The sequence below is a fragment of the Salmo trutta genome, chromosome 32 (assembly GCF_901001165.1).
Source record: "Salmo trutta chromosome 32, fSalTru1.1, whole genome shotgun sequence".
Lineage (NCBI taxonomy): Eukaryota > Metazoa > Chordata > Actinopteri > Salmoniformes > Salmonidae > Salmo > Salmo trutta.
In genome coordinates, this window is record NC_042988.1 from 1941420 (window position 1) to 1962179 (window position 20760).

Here is a 20760-nt window from a genome sequence, read left to right on the forward strand (position 1 = left end):
CTCTAAAATCCAGTTTCATTAGTTCCGAGCTAACATTCCTAATGTCATTTGACCTCACATGAACAATGACAGTGTCAGCCCCCCGGCAGCTGTCGTAGAACGGTAAGAAGCAACCTTGTAATGTAATCATCCTCTAGGAAAGCACAGGGTTTTGGCCCCGGCAACCAAAATATTTTTCACCATAGAGCTGCCAATGATGACAGCTGGTGCAATGGCAGAGGAGTTCCAGACATTTATTCGCCTCGAATGGTTTAGGAGGCCCCTCGAGTAGCCAGCCGTAGAGTCCATCATAGCTGATAAAGGGGCCAGAGTTCAGACACCCTCACAGTCTGATGAGGGGGGGAGCTGGGAAGATCTTAACCCGAGGTAGGATCCCACCTCCAAGGCCACAGGGAGGTGGGATCCTTAATGTCTAGATTGGGCTTCACAAAGCCAAAGAAGCCCGATTCACCATATGCTTACAGCAACTGACATGTTTCCATTTATTTACTTAACTAGGCAAGTCAGTTAAGAACATTATTTACAATGACAGCCTAGGAGCAGTGGGTTAACATCACATTTTTCCTTGTCAGCTCAGGGATTTGATCTAGCAACTTTTCAGTTACTGGCCCAACATTCTAACCACTAGGCTACCTGCCGTCCCATTGCTGGAGAGTGGGATTGGAGCCTGTGGCCTCCGCTAGGTCCTCTAAATGTGTCAGTCTTGTTCCATTGTCCACAGACAGGGGAGACTTCTCCTGTGAGAGGTCCCTGTGAAGGACTGGCCAGTCAGTCAAAGAGTGGTGACAGGGCAGTGATACTCTCACCATATTGAAACGACATCCAGCCTGAGGTGTAGAGAAGGAAAAGGTAGTCGGCCATGGTTTTCTCTGCAAGTTGTGCAACACCGATATTTGCTTGCTTAGGGTAGACAGCTCAGTCCTACAGTCCTCCTTAGTTCTTGCATTGAAAATCCGGTCGGTACACAGTGTCCCGGAAAAGATCATAGTAAACACAACTCCTACAAGGCAGGAAAGCGTTCGCCTCTTCCTCTGAATGGGGAGGCCTCCATGAGAAGAGGCAGTCCCAAATTGGGAAAATCAAAGCAGCTATCTTCGTTAGTTGATGGCTAGTAGCTTAGCTAGCAGCTTAGGTTAAGCAGGTTAGCAGCTGTCAAGCAGGTTTCAAACTGTCTGTTAAGTGGGACTCTGGGACAAGAAATAGCAGTCTTAGCTGTTAAGAGTTTACCACGGAAGCTCAGATTTTTTTTTTATACCCATGCTACAGACGGCTATATCGGTCTGCTAATACAGGACTTGGAAAGACACAGTGAAGTACTTTTTTGAACAATTACATTTTTTCATGCATATATTTTTTTATTCAGATTTTTTTTCAGCACCCTCAGCACCCCTACTTCCCGCGGCTAAGCCAGGGAGGTTTTCCAATGCCTTGAAAGAACAGCACTGATTGGTAGGTGGATATAGTAAATAAATAAAGCAGACTTTGAATATCCCTTTGAGCATGGTGAAGTTATTTAATTAAACTTTGGATGGTGTATCAATACTCCCAGTCACTACAAAGATACATGTGTCCTTCCTAACTCTCAGGGATATCACAATGAGGCCAATGGTGACTTTAAAACAGTTTCACAGTTTAACGGCTGTGATTGGAGGCAGCTGAGGATGGATCAACAACAATGGTAGTTACTCCACAATACTAACCTAAATGACAGAGTGAAAAGAAGGAAGCCTGTACGGAATAAAAATATTCCAAAACATGCATCCTGTTTGCAATAAGATCTAAATCTGTGAAAAATGTGGCAAATAAATGTACTTTATGTCCTGAATACAAGGCATTATGTTTGGGGCAAATTCAACACAACACATTACTGAGTACCACTTTTCATATTTTCAACCATGGTGGTAGCTGCATCATGTTATGGGTAGGCTTGTCATCAGCAAGGACGAGGGAGTTTTTAAGGATAAACATAAATGGAAGTGAGCTAAGCACATGCAAAATCCTCAAGGAAAATCTGGTTCAGTCTGCTTTCCAATAGACACTGGGAAGCAAATTCACCTTTCAGCAGGACAATAACCCAAAACACAAGGCCAAATATACACTGGAGTTTTGTACCAAGACGACATTGAATGTTCCTGATTGGCTTACATACAATATGTTGAATAAGTCAAGAGGTATGAATATTTTCTGAAGGCACTGGAGTTGCACTGGAGTTGCTTAACAATGAATGTTCCTAAGTGGTCTAGTTACAGTTTTGACTTAAATCGGCTTGAAAATCTATGGCAAGACTTGAAAATGTCTCTCTGGCAATGATCAACAACCAACTTGACAGAACATGAAGAATTTCTTTAAGAATAATGGGTCCCGCTTAAAATTACATGCAGCTTATAGAGGCTTCATAAAGTCATCCTAAATGTATTAGAAATCATCTATAACCGTATGCCATGATTTTTATAAATGTTGCATAACTGTGCAACAATCACCAATGTCAAATGTGACATAACCCACTCTAACAAATATGACATAAACTTGTGCTTTATAAAGGGTGCAAAAGCACCACTTAATAAAGGCCCAATAAATCATATTAAATTGAGGCTTCACAAAGCATTCATAACTCAGTCATGCATCTTGGTAGAGCATTGCAATGCCAGGATATTGGCTTCGATTCATGTGTCTGCAAAACTGTATATATTATATTTCACAAAAATATTCCTAGGATGGCCCAACCTCTTTCCCTCTTGGGTGCATAGACAATATTGGACCTGACCTCAACTTCCCCAAAATGCTGTGCTGCAGGATGACACACACTCTAAAGTGCAGTCATGCACAGCAAAAAAAAGGTTGACAGGGCCTTTTAAAATCTGCCTACTTCTTTTTTTTTCTTCAAATTTCATTTTCTTGGTTTTGTTTTTCCAGGCTTCGGATTTCCCCCATTATTTTCTGGTTTACCATTTTTTCACACTCGTTTAATTTAAAAACAAGAACATTGGATTTATTTCTTCACAACAATGCTTAAACCATATCAGGGGATGACTTTTGAAGTCTAAAAAACTTTTGAGTGTAGTTGCCCTTTAATTCAGTGAGCATGCCCAGCACTGTTGTTTTGTTAGCAGATTTTCTGTAGTGTAGCAAGCGCACATGTGATGTGATGCAGCCGCCAGTGAAATGGGTGGAGTAAAAGGGCAGCAACACTGTATTATTCAGAGCCCCATGAAATGACACCATGTATAGAGTCTACAGACAGTCTATGAAATGACACCATGTATACAGTCTACAGACGCTTCTGAGTATTCCCATACTTATACTGCTGCACCCAAAATAGTTCCTGCTCTAAGCCAATATGCAGGGGCGCAATTTTGGTTTTAGAAGTGGGGGGGCATATTTGTATTTTTGTTTTAATTCTCCAGTAGGATAAACACTCCAAACAGCCAACCCGACCACTTGGAGGCGTCCGCATGGTCCTAAAGCACACCTGTGAGTCGTTTTGTATCACATTCCAATGATAAAACTTGAGGACAAGGGGACATATATATATATATATATATATCAAAATATATATATCAAAATATATATATACAGTGAGGGAAAAAAGTATTTGATCCCCTGCTGATTTTGTTCGTTTGCCCACTGACAAAGAAATGATCAGTCTATAATTGTAATGGTAGGTTTATTTGAACAGTGAGAGACAGAATAACAACAAAAAATCCAGAAAAACGCATGTCAAAAATGTTATAAATTGATTTGCATTTTAATGAGGGAAATAAGTATTTGACCCCCTCTCAATAAGAAAGATTTCTTGCTCCCAGGTGTCTTTTATACAGGTAACGAGCTGAGATTAGGAGCACACTCTTAAAGTGAGTGCTCCTAATCTCAGCTTGTGACCTGTATAAAAGACACCTCTCCACAGAAGCAATCAATCAATCAGATTCCAAACTCTCCACCATGGCCAAGACCAACGAGCTGTAAAAGGATGTCAGGGAGAAGATTGTAGACCTACAGAAGGCTGGAATGGGCTACAAGATCATCGCCAAGCAGCTTGGTGAGAAGGTGACAACAGTTGGTGCGATTATTTGCAAATGGAAGAAACACAAAAGAACTGTCAATCTCCCTCGGCCTGGGGCTCCATGCAAGATCTCACCTCGTGGAGTTGCAATGATCATGAGAACGGTGAGGAATCAGCCCAGAACTACACGGGAGGATCTTGTCAATGATCTCAAGGCAGCTGGGACCATAGTCACCAAGAAAACAATTGGTAACACACTACGCCGTGAAGGACTGAAATCCTGCAGCGCCCGCAAGGTCCCCCTGCTCAAGAAAGCACAGATACATGTCCGTCTGAAGTTTGCCAATGAACATCTGAATGATTCAGAGGACAACTGGGTGAAAGTGTTGTGGTCAGATGAGACCAAAATGGAGCTCTTTGGCATCAACTCAACTCGCCGTGTTTGGAGGAGGAGGAATGCTGCCTATGACCCCAAGAACACAATCCCCACCGTCAAACATGGAGGTGGAAACATTATGCTTTGGGGGTGTTTTTCTGCTAAGGGGACGGGACAACTTCACCGCATCAAAGGGACGAAGGACGGGGCCGTGTACCATCAAATCTTGGGTGAGAACCTCCTTCCCTCAGCCAGGGCATTGAAAATGGGTCGTGGATGGGTATTCCAGGATGACAATGACCCAAAACACACAGCCAAGGCAACAAAGGAGTGGCTCAAGAAGAAGCACATTAACCTCTACGGGCCACGGGGGCAGTATTGAGAATTTTGAAAAAAATATGTGCCCATTTTTAACTGCCTCCTACACCAACTCAGAAGCTAGGATATGCATATTATTAACACATTCGGATAGAAAACACTCTGAATTTTCTAAAACAGTTTGAATGGTGTCTGTAAGTATAACAAAACTCATATTGCAGGCAGAAACCTGAGAAAAATAGATTAAAAAAAATGAGAATTTTGTGGCTGTACTATTTAGTGTCATTGTTTTAAAGATACCACAGTGAGAAAGGATTCAGTTCGCAACTCCTACTGCTTCCACTAGATGTCAACGATCTTTAGAAAGTTGTTTGAAGCATCTGTGATAAATACACACCGAATTAGAAAGCTTACAAGTTGACACGTCATCACTTCATTTTTTGCGCCTGCGCATGAATCTGAGAAGAGTGCCTTTGTCATTATCGTTTATTCTAGACACTTGATAGGTTGTGTGAAAATATTACTGATGTTTACTGATGTTTCACGTTAAAAATGGAACAAAAGATTAGTGCTAAACAACGTTTGACATGTTTAAACAAACGTAAATAGATTATTTACTAGGTTTTCTTTAGTTTTTCGACGTGACTTTACACTGCCCACCTCATTTTGTGGGAGCCTACTGAACGCTAACTATTTGGACATAAATTATGAACTTTGTCAAAAGAAACCACATTTGTTCTGGACCTGGGATCTCTGGCAGCGCCTTCTGATGGAGATAATCAAAGGTAAGGGGATATTTAGAATGTTATTATCGATATTAGATGATGCTAATGCTAACGGTATAGCTTAGCTTAGCTTAGCATATAGCTTATTGTTGTTAGCATAGTACCCAGTTTATACAAAATGTGATTTCCCAGTAAAGTTATTTTGAGATCTGGCCCTTCGGTAGCAATTACGAGATGATAATATATTATTCTTTGAATGACAATATTATAATTTACCAATGTTTTCGAATAGTAATTCCGTGATTTGTAATGCTGGATTCACTGGGTGCATTCGAGCCGAAAAAAATTCTGAATTTCACCGCGACTGTAAATGCTGTTTTTGGATATAAATATGAACTTGATGGAACTAAAAATGCATGTATTGTATAACATAATGTCCTATGAGTGTCATCTGATGCAGATTGTCAAAGGTAAGTGCATAATTCTAGCTAGTTTTCTGTCTGTTGATGCCCTTCTTTGAATTGGCTAAACATTACACGCAGCTATTGTCAATGTACTCTCCTCACATAACCTAACTTTATGCATTCTCCGTAATGCCTCTGAAAATCGGACAGCGTGGTTAGATTTAGGAGATATATCTTTCAAATGGAGGAAAATAGTTGATTATTTGATTTTTTGAAATGATTACTCTTGCAGTTTTGAATTCCCCGCCATGGTCACATGACAATGAATCCCAATACCGGGATAAGATCGGGATAAGATCCTCAACAGGTTTTAAGGTCCTGGAGTGGCCTAGCCAGTCTCCAGACCTTAATCCCATAGAAAATCTGTGGAGGGAGCTGAACGTTCGAGTTGCCAAACGTCAGCCTCGAAACCTTAATGACTTGGAGAAGATCTGCAAAGAGGAGTGGGACAAAATCCCTCCTCAGATGTGTGCAAACCTGGTGGCCAACTACAAGAAACGTCTGACCTCTGTGATTGCCAACAAGGGTTTTGCCACCAAGTACTAAGTCATGTTTTGCATAATTATTTCCCTCATTAAAATGCAAATCATTTTATAACATTTTTCACATGCGTTTTTCTGGATTTTTTGGTTGTTATTCTGTCTCTCACTGTTCAAATAAACCTACCATTAAAATTATAGACTGATCATTTCTTTGTCAGTGGGCAAATGTACAAATCAGCAGGGGATCAAATACTTTTTCTCTCACTGTATATATATATATATATATATATATATATATATATATATATATATTGTATACATATGTATTGGAACATATTTTAAATCCCACATTTTTATGCAAATTTCACTTAAATATGAATAAAATATAAACAAATATAAATCACTGTTAATGCTTAGACAAGTTTTCATATATCATGAATGGTTATTGACACTTTTCTAATATTACATGGGAGGCTTTCATTTTGAACATTTCCAAAATTCTTGACCAGGAAGTACTTTTTTAGTGTCTCTAACAAGAAGCTGATAATGTGACGAGTTTGCAAATCAAATGCCCTGTATTGTTCTGCCACTGGACAGCGAAAAACAGGTGTTAAGCTTTATTTATTGTAATTTAAATTAGTTTGTAGTAGTTAAGTGTTGAGTTAGATTACTTAGCTATCTCAATCGTTATTTCAAATAATTTCAGTGACTTCACAGTAATTCCTATCTAGCTCAGCAAAATACAAATCCCCCTAGATACAGCCATGTCTCATAGTCACATCATGAGATTTGTAAATGAAAGAGGAATATAATAATACTAATTGAATGGAGTTTCCCAGCTTCCCATGTACTGTAGAGTTTCTGGCGCAGCACAGAAATGCCCTTATCCAGATGGTGTGACAAAGGCATTTCCTAACAGACCTGCTAACATTCTTTGTTGTTACTTTAAGGTTGGAACCAACATGCAATACCTCCAGCAGTAAGAGAAGCAAGAACCATTTGTCCTCCAGCTCAGAGACAAGCTACATTATCCACAGCCCTGTGTAATGTTCCATGTACACTACATGACCAAAAGTATGTGCACACCTGCTCGTTGAACACCTCATTCCAAAATCATTGGCATTAATATGGAGTTGGTCTCCCTTTTTCTGCTATAACAGCCTTCACTCTTCTGGGAAGGCTTTCCATTAGACGTTGGGAACATTGCTGCGGGGACTTGCTTCCATTCAGCCACAAGAGCATTAGTGAGGTCGGGCACTGATGTTGGACGGTTAGACCTGGCTCGCAGTTGGCGTTCCAATTCATCCCAAAGTTATTCGATGGGGTTGATGTCAGGGCTCTGTGCAGGCCAGTCAAGTTCTTCCACAACGATCTCGACAAACCATTTCTGTACGGACCTCGCTTTGTGCATGGGGGCATTGTCATGCTGGAACAGGAAAGGGCCTTCCCCAAACTGTTCCACAAAGTTGGAAGCACAGAATTGTCTAAAATGTCATTGAATGCTGTAGCATTAAGATTTCCCTTCACTGGAACTAATCATGAAAAACAGCCCCAGACCATTATTCCTCCTCCCCCAAACTTTACAGTTGGTGCAATACATTTGGGCAGGTAGCGTTCTCCTGCCATCCGCCAAACCCAGATTCGTCGGTCGGACTGCCAGATGGTGAAGCGTTTCATCACTCCAGAGAACGCGTTTCTACTGCTCCAGAGTCCAATGGCGGTGAGCTTTACACCACTCCAGCCGACGCTTGGCATTGCGCATGGAGATCTTAGGCTTGTTTGCGGCTGCTCGGTCATGGAAACCCATTTCATGATGTTGAAAGTCACTGAGCTCTTCAGCAAGGCTATTCTACTTCCAATGTTTGTCTATGGAAATTGCATGGCTGTGTGCTTGATTTTATAGACCTTTCAGCAACTTTGTGGCTGAAATAGCCAAAATCACAAATTGTAAGGGAGTCCATATAATTTTGTATATATAGTGTAATTGCATTGCTGGACTTTTTGAAACTTAATGTTTTTGTATTCTTTTAAATATGTTCAAATAAATGGAAGTGTATGGTTTGAACATGTCTTTAATGTTTATTTGTTTTAGCTGTTAGTGATAATTCCCTAGGTGTTAATACATTTGTGTTTACATCTTTAAGCCTTTATGTATGTGTTATGAATGACCAAAGTTGTCTGACCTTATAGTAAGTATAGTGTCATATGATACAAGGCATGTTTGTACAGTTGAAGTTGGAAGTTTACATACACCTTAGCCATATACATTTAAACTCAGTTTTTCACAATTCCTGTCATTTAATCCTGGTAAAAATTCCCTGTCTTAGGTCAGTTAGGACCACCACTTTATTTTAAGAATGTGAAATGTCAGAACAATAGTAGAGAGAATGATTTATTTCAACTTGTATTTCTTTCATCACATTCCCAGTGGGTCAGAAGTTTACATACACTCAATTAGTATTTGGTAGCATTGCCTTTAAATTGTTTAACTTGGGTCAAACGTTTCGGGTAGCCTTCCACAAGCTTCCCACAATAAGTTGGGTGATTTTGGCCAATTCCTCCTGACAGAGCTAGTGTAACTGAATCAGGTTTGTAGGCCTCCTTGCTCGCACACACTTTTTCAGTTCTTCCCACAAATTTTATATGGAATTGAGGTCAGGGCTTTGTGATAGCCACTCCAATATCTTGACTTTGTTGTCCTTAATCCATTTTGCCACAACTTTGGAAGTATGCTTGGTGTCATTGTCCATTTGGAAGACCCATTTGCGACCAAGCTTTAACTTCCTGACTGATGTCTTGAGATGTTGCTTCAATATATCCACATACTTTTCCGCCTCATGATGCCATCTATTTTGTGAGGTGCACCAGTCCCTCCTGCAGCAAAGCACCCCCACAACATGATGCTGCCACCCACATGCTTCACGGTTGGGATGGTGTTCTTCTGCTTGCAAGCCTCCCCCTTTTTACTCCAAACATAATGATGGTCATTATGACCAAACAGCTCTATTTTTGTTTCATCAGACCAGAGGACATTTCTCCAAAAAGTACAACCTTTGTCCCCATGTGCAGTTGCAACCCGTAGTCTGGCTTTTTTATGGCGGTTTTGGAGCAGTGGCTTCTTCCTCGCTGAGCGGCCTTTCAGGTTATGTCGATATAGGACTCGTTTTACTCTGGATATAAACGCTTTTGTACCTGTTTCCTCCTACATCTTCACACGGTCCTTTGCTGTTGTTCTGGGATTGATTTGCACTTTTTGCACCAAAGTATGTTCATCTCTTGGAGACAGAACACATCTCCATCCTGACCGGTATGATGGCTGCGTGGCCTCATGGTGTTTATACTTGCGTACTATTGTTTGTACAGATGAACGTGGTACCTTCAGGCGTTTGGACATTGCTCCCAAGGATGAACCAGACTTGTGGAGGTCTACAATATTTTATCTGAGGTCTTGGCTGATTTCTTTTGATTTTCCCATGATGTCTAGCAACGAGGCACTGAGTTTGAAGGTAGGCCTTGAAATACATCCACAGGTACACCTCCAATTGACTTAAATTATGTCAATTAGCCTATCAGAACTTCTAAAGCCATGACATCATTTTCTGGAATTTACATCACTTTGATAAGCTAAACGTAATTTAAAGCAGGACCGAATAGGTTCCAAATATTATGGAATCCAGGTGTGCAAAGCTCTTAGACTTACCCAGAAAGACTCACAGCTGTAATCGCTGCCAAACATGTATTGACTCAGGGTGTTGAATACTTATCAAATTAAGATATATTAGGGTTTAACTTTTCTTAATATTTTTACAAATGTTAAAATTGTTCTTCTACTTGGACATTATTTTGTGTAGGTTGCTGACAAAAAATAACTTTAAAATCCTTTTTAATCCCACTTTGTAACACAATTAAATGTGAAAAAAGTAAAGGGGTGTGAATACTTTCTGAAGGTACTGTATGTTCCAACGTAAGATTGATAAGTGATGAGACACTCGTTATGCTTTGTCAACACAAACGGCACCCTATTCCCTATTGAGTGCACTACTTTAGGGAATAGGGTGCTATTTGTCATTACACCCCACCACTAGCCAGATGCTCTTTACACGTAGTTCATAGCTTGGAAGCATCATCGTCTACATGATTGGGTTTCCCACCGCCGTGCACCAAAACCTGATTGATTCCTTAGGAAGGCGGTTGTGACTCCGATACAGCCAGCTGGTGTTGGAAGCTGGCAGGTTTGGAGCAGAAACAAACTGTGAAACGGAAGGGAGGGAGAGATGGGAGGGCGAAAGGGGGTTTACATGTGTGTCCTGCTATTGCTGTAGACTAAGAGGGAAAGAGAGCACAGTGCTGGTCTTGGTATGGTGTCGCATGGTGGTGGTGATGACAGACAGCAACAGAACACACACTAATTTAACTGTCCAAACAACTGTCCAAAAATACACCTACTGTACACGTTCTATTAAACATGGTGAAATATGAAGTGGCACACTCATTTAATGTTAATTGTATGAAACAGAAACAGACATTTTACAATGATTTTAACTTCTGTGAAGGTCTCAGAAATATTTTGAAGCTGTATGTAATGAATTCCACTTACGTTTGTATCTGAAAAACCTGTCAAGTAAATACTTGTCTATTCGAACTAGAAATAATTATGCACAGTAATTTGTTATTGGTTGATATTGCAACTGCCACTGTAAATGAAAGACAATCAGAATAGCTCATGGGGTAAGTTTTGCCCTGAATCAGATAGACTCCAAATAAACCACCTTGTTGAGCTCAAGCTTTACAGTGATTCAGTAATCACATTTTTTTTTACCAGATGATCAACTAAAACTACAAAGTACAATAAATAACTAAATGTAAGCATGGCTGTTTCTGTTGATCCATTGATTTGAACTGAATCCCCATTCAGACCAGCTGACACCTAGGAATAGAGAAAGGTTTATGTATGTTTTATTTAACCTTTATTTAACTAGGTAAGTCAGTTAAGAACAAATTCTTATTTACAATGATGGCCTACCCCAGCCAAACCCTAACCCGGACGATGGTGGGGCAATTGTGCACCGCTCTATGGGACTCCCAATCACAGTCGGTTGTGATACAGCTTTAAACAGCCTTGAACCAGAGTCTGTGGTGACACCTCTAGCAGTGAGATGCAGTGCCTTAGACCGCTGAGCCACTCAGGAGCCCCAATATGATTGGACCTGAACACGTGTGTATTACAGGACACATATAGTGCTGGTACATGGCATTTTCAGGTACTTATTTCAACTTCTGATGTAACTAACAACTATTTGTTTATTTCAGTGATCAAACAAAATAGTTGTGAGTGAGTAATAACAATATTTGGTAAAGAAATACTGTATATTGTAAAATATCCATAATACCAAATGGAGTAGGCTATCATTCTGCTTTTAATAGTGGGAAAAAATGCATGATACATCAACTTTATTTTGATTATTCATCTTTCAACGAGCTAAACAAAAAAAAGTATGTGTTGTTATTTACTCAAAACATTTGGATCTGCCATTTATATAGGAGTGTTTAAAACATGCTAATAATGGTCCTCTGAGTATATCAAAAACAGTTTGGTATATCTCCAATGGTATGCTATCCAGCCCTGGAGTTTTCCCAGACTTAAAGGCTTTAATTGCATCAAGAAGTTCCTCCTCTGTAATTTGGCCTTCACATGAGTCTTTCTGTACAGATGTAAATTTTACATTATTAATATAAATAAAATCCATGCAATTAGCTTCGGTTAGTGGAGATGGAGACTGAAACGAAAAGTACTTTACTTCCTCTTTAAAAATATTGTTTGGTGAAACATGAGTGACTCCATCATTTCAGTAAAAGTTTCAGTAAAAAAAAATTGGTAGCATTTCTATGTTGAAGATTGAAAAAGAATTTGGTGCATTTTCCCCCATATTCCATCCAGTTCTCTTTATGTTTACAATATATTACACTGGATCTTTGTTGAATAAGTTCCTCCATTTATTTTTGTTTTTCCTCTACTTACTCTGAGCCTCTATGGTAGCCTCTGTCCTAGTTAAAAACAAGTTATCATCCAGTAGGCTTTGATTACATTTCCAATGTCCTCGCCGACGTGGAAATTCTGTAAGAGTAATATGTATGCCAATTATGTGATGGTCCGACCGCATTCTGTCCCCAATCCACACTTTTTAAACTTTTGGTGCCAGAGAGAACGACATAAGAAAGTAATCAAGATGACTAGCTTGTTTAAGCCTCCATGTATATCTCACTAGGTCAGGGTATTTAAGCCTCCATATATCCACTAATTCCAATATATCCATGACATTCATGATTTCCTTAAATGCCTGAGGGTGATAGTTTGTAGTGGGATTTCCTTTACGGTCCATAAAGGTATTTAATACCGTATTATAATCTGCCACCATAATAATGCCTTGTGTTGCATGTAGGGTTGATACGTTTTCAAAGAAGCTTGGATCATCATTATTTAGACCGTATAGGTTAATAAGCCATACCTTTTTATGGTCCAATAACATATTTAAAATCATCCATCTACCTTGAGGATTTGTTTGGACAATTTGCACATTTGGATCAAAATTACTGTTGATTAAGATCATCACCCCTTTTGAATTTCTTTACCCATGGGCAAAATATATTTGGTACGAAATATATTTCGCCCCCAGTCCTTTTTTCACAAAACTTAATCTAAAATTGTTGAATGAGTTTCCTGTAAACAATAGATAATATATTCCTTCCCTTTTATCCAGGTAAATACTGATCGTCTTTTCTCATTATCTGCTAAGCCATTACAATTATAACTGGCTATACTTATTTCACCAATTACCATAATGAGACACAAGTTTCAATTAGATTTATCATAATACACTGCTCAAAAAAATAAAGGGAACACTTAAACAACACATCCTAGATCTGAATGAAAGAAATAATCTTATTAAATACTTTTTTCTTTACATAGTTGAATGTGCTGACAACAAAATCACACAAAAATAATCAATGGAAATCCAATTTATCAACCCATGGAGGTCTGGATTTGGAGTCACACTCAAAATTAAAGTGGAAAACCACACTACAGGCTGATCCAACTTTGATGTAATGTCCTTAAAACAAGTCAAAAATGAGGCTCAGCAGTGTGTGTGGCCTCCACGTGCCTGTATGACCTCCCTACAACGCCTGGGCATGCTCCTGATGAGGTGGCGGATGGTCTCCTGAGGGATCTCCTCCCAGACCTGGACTAAAGCATCCGCCAACTCCTGGACAGTCTGTGGTGCAACGTGGCGTTGGTGGATGGAGCGAGACATGATGTCCCAGATGTGCTCAATTGGATTCAGGTCTGGGGAACGGGCGGGCCAGTCCATAGCATCAATGCCTTCCTCTTGCAGGAACTGCTGACACACTCCAGCCACATGAGGTCTATCATTGTCTTGCATTAGGAGGAACCCAGGGCCAACCTCACCAGCATATGGTCTCACAAGGGGTCTGAGGATCTCATCTCGGTACCTAATGGCAGTCAGGCTACCTCTGGCGAGCACATGGAGGGCTGTGCGGCCTCCCAAAGAAATGCCCCCCCACACCATGACTGACCCACCGCCAAACCGGTCATGCTGGAGGATGTTGCAGGCAGCAGAACGTTCTCCACGGCTTCTCCAGACTCTGTCACGTCTGTCACGTGCTCAGTGTGAACCTGCTTTCATCTGTGAAGAGCACAGGGTGCCAGTGGCGAATTTGCCAATCTTGGTGTTCTCTGGCAAATGCCAAACGTCCTGCACGGTGTTGGGCTGTAAGCATAACCCCCACCTGTGGACGTCGGGCCCTCATACCACCCTCATGGAGTCTGTTTCTGACCGTTTGAGCAGACACATGCACATTTGTGGCCTGCTGGAGGTCATTTTGCAGGGCTCTGGCAGTGCTCCTCCTGCTCCTCCTTGCACAAAGGCGGAGGTAGCGGTCCTGCTGCTGGGTTGTTGCCCTCCTACGGCCTCCTCCACATCTCCTGATGTACTGGCCTGTCTCCTGGTAGCGCCTCCATGCTCTGGACACTACACTGACAGACACAGCAAACCTTCTTGCCACAGCTCGCATTGATGTGCCATCCTGGATGAGCTGCACTACCTGAGCCACTTGTGTGGGTTGTAGACTCCGTCTCATGCTACCACTAGAGTGAAAGCCCCGGCAGCATTCAAAAGTGACCAAAACATCAGCCAGGAAGCATAGGATCTGAGAAGTGGTCTGTGGTCTCCACCTGCAGAACCACTCCTTTATTGGGGGTGTCTTGCTTATTGCCTATAATTTCCACCTGTTGTCTATTCCATTTGCACAACAGCATGTGAAATGTATTGTCAATCAGTGTTGCTTCCTAAGTGGACAGTTTGATTTCACAGAAGTGTGATTGACTTGGAGTAACATTGTGTTGTTTAAGTGTTCCCTTTATTTTTTTGAGCAGTATATATGTTTGTAAACGTACCATTAAAAAGTAACATGATGATTGAGTGTCTATATAGCTGTACCATGATATTTGCATTGCTAATAAATAAACTCCAATTGGTCCCCACTATTCCACCTGCTAAAACCCCTCCTCATCCCAAGTTGGGTTGTCACCACAATGACCGGCAGACCACCCCCAACCACCCGGATCCCATGGTCCCGGAGAGACCGGGACCCATCCTTCGAAAAGAGCACAGAACAGAAGCAGATCAACCGCCAAAAGCATTTCCATCGCCCTCACCTCAATTTGTATTATATATTGCTATAATAAATAAATATATTTAAAAAAATACTGTTTATCTTAATATCCATTAGCTATTCATATTTGTAGTAATCTAGACAGTTTATGCAAAGGATTGTTACCTCTTACCAGTATTACCATTACAAAAATTACATTTTGAAAAGCAATTATTATTTTAGCAAACAATTATTGTGATTCATCCTATGTTGTCCCTAACATCTTTAACTCCCTTGCAACAGTTGTAGGATACATACACACCGACACACCCACACAAACACTCATACACTCATATACACTCAACCCCTTTCCCTCACAAACAACCATACACTCAGATGCTCAGCAGTTGCACCATCACAGAGCCCATCTCAAGAATTTTTGTGAAATAGCACAGTTACAAATATATGGAAAATAGAAATCAAAGTGGATGGACATCAGAAACAGAGGAAGGCCAGGACTAAAAACAAACAAAATATAACTATTGTAAAATAGATTGTGTCTGTAAAATGTGTATAGTATGTATAAGCTGGAAGTAGAAGCCTAAGTGTTATTGTTTATTCGTTTACTCCAATTGTGGGAGCGGTGGTAGGGCTTGTGGCGAATAATAAAGGAAGGTATATTCTAAAAAAAGTGTGTATGTGTATATATGTATATATATGTGGGTATGTACATATATGTGTATATGTATGAATGTTTATATATATATGAATGAATGAAAGAATGACGAATGAATGAATGAATGAATGAAATTTTATTTTGTGTCAAATCGCCAATTGGCAACCCATCCCTTATGGGATTAATTGACACATAAACAAGCTCTTCTAGGCAGAGTTCCTCTGTCCAGTGTCTGTGTTCTTTTGTCCATCTTATTAATCTTTTCTTCTTATTGGCCAGTCTGACATATGGCTTTTTCTTTGCAACTCTGCCTAGAAGGCCAGCATCCCGGAGACGCCTCTTCACTGTTGATGTTGAGACTGGTGTTTTGCGGGTACTGTTTAATGAATTCGTTATGTCATTTCCTCTTCCATCTCACCACAATACTGACCTGTTTCAATACGCAGAGGCAATATCCCTGATCTTACCTGTTTTAATACGTAGAGACAACATCCCTGAGCTTACCTGTGCACATAGCGATATCTTGCTAGGTAGGTTATACATAATATAACTCTCACACATGAATTCACCCTTAATCAAACAAAAGGCTCTCAATTTGGGTTTATAATTAATCTCCTCCACCCATTTTTTTCATATTGCATCAACAGTTGTTTTGTAATCATATCTATGTCTCCCTTAGACTGTTGAAAAAGGTCAGACATTTCAATTGCCCAGGCTCCCACTAAGGATAGATCCCATTGAACAACTTTACTAGCCATTCTGGCAGTTGGCATATCCAACAGTCTATTCCAAAGTCTCATCATACACACCTTCCATCTCACCTATATGTATGTGGGTATGTGTATGTACAGTATGTATACATATATATACAGTGGGGGGAAAAAGTATTTGATCCCCTGCTGATTTTGTACGTTTGCCCACTGACAAAGAAAGTATCAGTCTATAATTTTAATGGTAGGTTTATTTGAACAGTGAGAGACAGAATAACAACAAAAAATATCCAGAAAAACTCATGTCAGAAATGTTATAAATTGATTTGCATTTTAATGAGGGAAATAAGTATTTGACCCCCTCGCAATCAGAAAGATTTCTGGCTCCCAGGTGTCTTTTATACAGGTAACGAGCTGAGATTAGGAGCACACTCTTAAAGGGAGTGCTCCTAACCGCAGCTTGTTACCTGTAAAAAAGACACCTGTCCACAGAAGCAATCAATCAATCAGATTCTAAACTCTCCACCATGGCCAAGACCAATGAGCTCTCCAAGGATGTCAGGGACAAGATTGTAGACCTACACAAGGCTGGAATGGGCTACAAGACCATCGCTAAGCAGCTTGGTGAGAAGGTGACAACATTTGGTGTGATTATTTGCAAATGGAAGAAACACAAAAGAACTGTCAATATCCCTCGGCCTGGGGCTCCATGCAAGATCTCACCTCGTGGAGTTGCAATGATCATGAGAACGGTGAGGAATCAGCCCTGAACTACACTGGAGGATCTTTTTAATGATCTCAAGGCAGCTGAGACCACAGTCACCAAGAAAACAATTGGTAACACATTACGCCGTGAAGGACTGAAATCCTGCAGTGCCTGCAAGGTCCCCCTGCTCAATAATACATATACATGCCCGTCTGAAGTTTGCCAATGAACATCTGAATGACTCAGAGGACAACTGGTGAAAGTGTTGTGGTCAGATGAGACCAAAATGGAGCTCTTTGACATCAACTCAACTCGCCGTGTTTGGAGGAGGAGGAATGCTGCCTATGACCCCAAGAACACCCTCTCCACCGTCAAACATGGAGGTGGAAACATTATGCTTTGGGGGTGTTTTTCTGCTAAGGGGACAGGACAACTTCACCGCATCCAAGGGACGAAGGACGGGGCCGTGTACCGTCAAATCTTGGGTGAGAACCTCCTTCCCTCAGCCAGGGCATTGAAAATGGGTCGTGGATGGGTATTCCAGCATGACAATGACCCAAAACACATGGCCAAGGCAACAAAGGAGTGGCTCAAGAAGAAGCACATTAAGGTCCTGGAGTGGCCTAGCCAGTCTCCAGACCTTAATCCCATAGAAAATCTGTGGAGGGAGCTGAACGTTCGAGTTGCCAAACGTCAGCCTCGAAACCTTAATGACTTGGAGAAGATCTGCAAAGAGGAGTGGGACAAAATCCCTCCTCAGATGTGTGCAAACCTGGTGGCCAACTACAAGAAACGTTTGACCTCTGTGATTGCCAACAAGGGTTTTGCCACCAAGTACTGTCATGTTTTGCAGAGGGGTCAAATATTTATTTCCCTCATTAAAATGCAAATCATTTTATAACATTTTTGACATGCGTTTTTCTGGATTTTTTTGTTGTTATTCTGTCTCTCACTGTTCAAATAAACCTACCATTACAATTATAGACTGATCATTTCTTTGTAAGTATGCAAACGTACAAAATCAGCAGGGGATCAAAGACTTTTCCCCCCCACTGTATATATATACAAATTCTTATTTTCAATGACGGCCTAGGAACAGTGGGTTAACTACCTTGTTCAAGGGCAGAACGACAGATTTTTACCTTGTCAGCTTAGGGATTCAATCTTGCAACCTTTCGGTTGCTAGTCCAACACTCTAACCACTAGGCTACCTGCCGCCTGATATATATATCAATTGAACATTTTCAAAATAATAATTTCTCCCAGGAACAACATTATTGAATAGTTCTCACGGTTTTGGATCGGTATTTATTTATTTTATTATTTTTTTTAAAACGTAGGGGGTGGATCAGCTTTAATATTGCGGATAGATTGTTGTTTCCATCAATGTAATTGTCTGCATCATTTCCAATCCCCCATATTTTTTGGGGGAAAATATATATATATATATATAATCTGTCATTCTGCCCTTGAACAAGGCAGTTAACCCACTGTTCCTAGGCCGTCATTGAAAATAAGAATTTGTTCTTAACTCACTTGCCTAGTTAAATAAAGGTAAAATATATATATTACTTGGCTAGATAATTATTGACTTTGAAACATTGATTGCTAATGCAATTGTCTAGACTTTTTAGTGAGAGGAGAATGACTCTCTTTACTAATAGCCTAGTTAACTGTACCTATATTTGACTATGAATTCAAGCTATCTACTCCTCAACGGTCTCATCAGTGTGTTCCCATTAGACCCATGCAGGTTTAGAACAGTTTTAGAACAGCTTAAGCATTAACATGTTCAGGTTCTGTCCCAGATGTACAGCAGGTTGGGAGCAGGTAGAAAACGTAGTCTGTGCCAGATGGTGTGCTTCACACCGTAGCTGCTCAATACAGTTTCTAGGATGCCAGCGGCGAACCATACCAGAGATATTAATATCCATACTTTTCTCTTAGACTCCTCTCTGACCCTTTCCGGCCCTCAGAACAATATGTATGCTTATCATAACATGATTATAAACGTGTATTTCTGTACAACAACTGTTATTTTAACAGAGAATGTAGGCTACATCCAAAATGTCAGTTGTCAGATTTTCATGGTAATGAATCTGCACTAGACAGCTGTTGAAGAAAGAGGTGGTGAATTAATTCCTTTACAGGTGTCAATCAATGCCAGTCTGACAGTCCAGCTGCTTACCTTGTGACGTGATGATCCCTATTTGTTCAAGTTAAAGTTCCCTTACTCCAACTGCTCGAGAACAGAGGTACAGAGATTTCCACAGAGGTTTTCCAGTTCTCCTTCTGCTAGCTAAGGTTCTTTAGCCAAACTGTAGCATGTTCTCTGCTGGGTTCTGGCTAATTCTCTTCAGATCCTTTATGGGTAGAACCACTCCATCCGAGTGAGGCAGAACCGGAAAAACCCGCTGAGCTTCTTCATCTCGATCGGTCCTGGTCGTCAATAGTCTCTTTCTCCGTTCAGGAAAAGTGTCTGTACAACACAACGCAGTGACAGGACAGGGACCGTACCGCTGCACAACACAACACCTGTTCCAGCAAGACGCACTCGATAGGTGCTCTGGGTTCTTTCTGTGTGCTCTCGTTTTCAGAAATAGATAGATGGGAAAATTGGGAAGGAAAGTAGCCCTTCGCAAATGACCAGAACCCCCAAAGGTAACCTCTCTAGGTAACAATTTTCTGGGAAAAGAAGCATGATATTCCGGTCCGAATGATCTTTGGGGATCTCTCTCTCTCTCTCTGGAGGGGTCCACTTGTTTAAATCAACGTTTCCCCCAACCTTGTCCAATCCATACAGTCACCCTCTCTTCTTTCTCTGTCTCTCGCTCTTTCTCTCTATCTCTGCTATCTGATACAGGTCTGCTGCAGTTCTATCTCTCGCTCACTCACTGTTGATCACTGCCCCCTCTCTCTCTACCTCCCTCTTTCTGTTTCTTTCTCTCCCTTTCCGTCTGTGTCACTGTAGTTGGCATTTTTAGACTATGCGCTTGTCCGCTCCCGAAGAACTGCGTTGGCACTGAGATGCAGCCTGATGCTCAGTGTACACACAAACAACTGAACACACATTAAGTAACACACATTTTCAACAACCTTGACACCATACATAAACATATTAATTATAATATTGCAGAGTCCAAAACATACACAAGTTTATACACATAAAATACACACATACAAGGACAATCCATTACCTGCACTACCTGTTGGTGTAGTCATGAATGTGTTGGTTGATTTCTTGTTGCCAGTTTAAACTTACATAGATTGCTGATGTTTGTTTGTGTGAGTGTGTGTGCGTGCGTATGTGTGCATGCGTATGTGTGCATGCGTGTGCGTGCGTATATATGCGTTTGTGTTACGCCGCCACCTTGAAAACTGTCTCGGGGTTAAGATGGTGTGGTCTTGTTCTTTTAATACTTACAGTAATCAAACACGAAGTGTTGCGCCATAATTCTCAGTGCTGTATGAGAGGGAGTGAGTGTGTGTGTCTGTAAGTGTGTGTGTGTGCATCGGTGTGTGCCAACCCCCCCTGTGTCCTCTGTCCGCCCCCACCGCCTTCTTCTTCACCCCCTATCCGGGCGATCCCTGTGGATGATCTGACCTTTCTGGCTCATTTGGGAGTGTTTGGGA

General features: G+C 40.9%; 1 protein-coding gene across 2 annotated transcripts in view; it reads right to left on the bottom strand.

Moving 5' to 3' along the window:
* LOC115170752 (ATP-sensitive inward rectifier potassium channel 12) overlaps positions 1-20416 on the bottom strand; it is a 44983-nt gene extending 24567 nt beyond the window's left edge. Inside the window, exon 1 of one of the 2 annotated variants that reach the window (XM_029727026.1) lies at positions 20325-20416. The gene's annotated coding sequence lies outside the window, so the exon portion shown is untranslated. Of the gene's footprint in view, positions 1-19315; positions 20031-20324 lie in introns of those variants that run through there. The other variant, XM_029727025.1, reaches the window with a different exon arrangement.
* Positions 20417-20760: the final 344 nt, after the last annotated feature.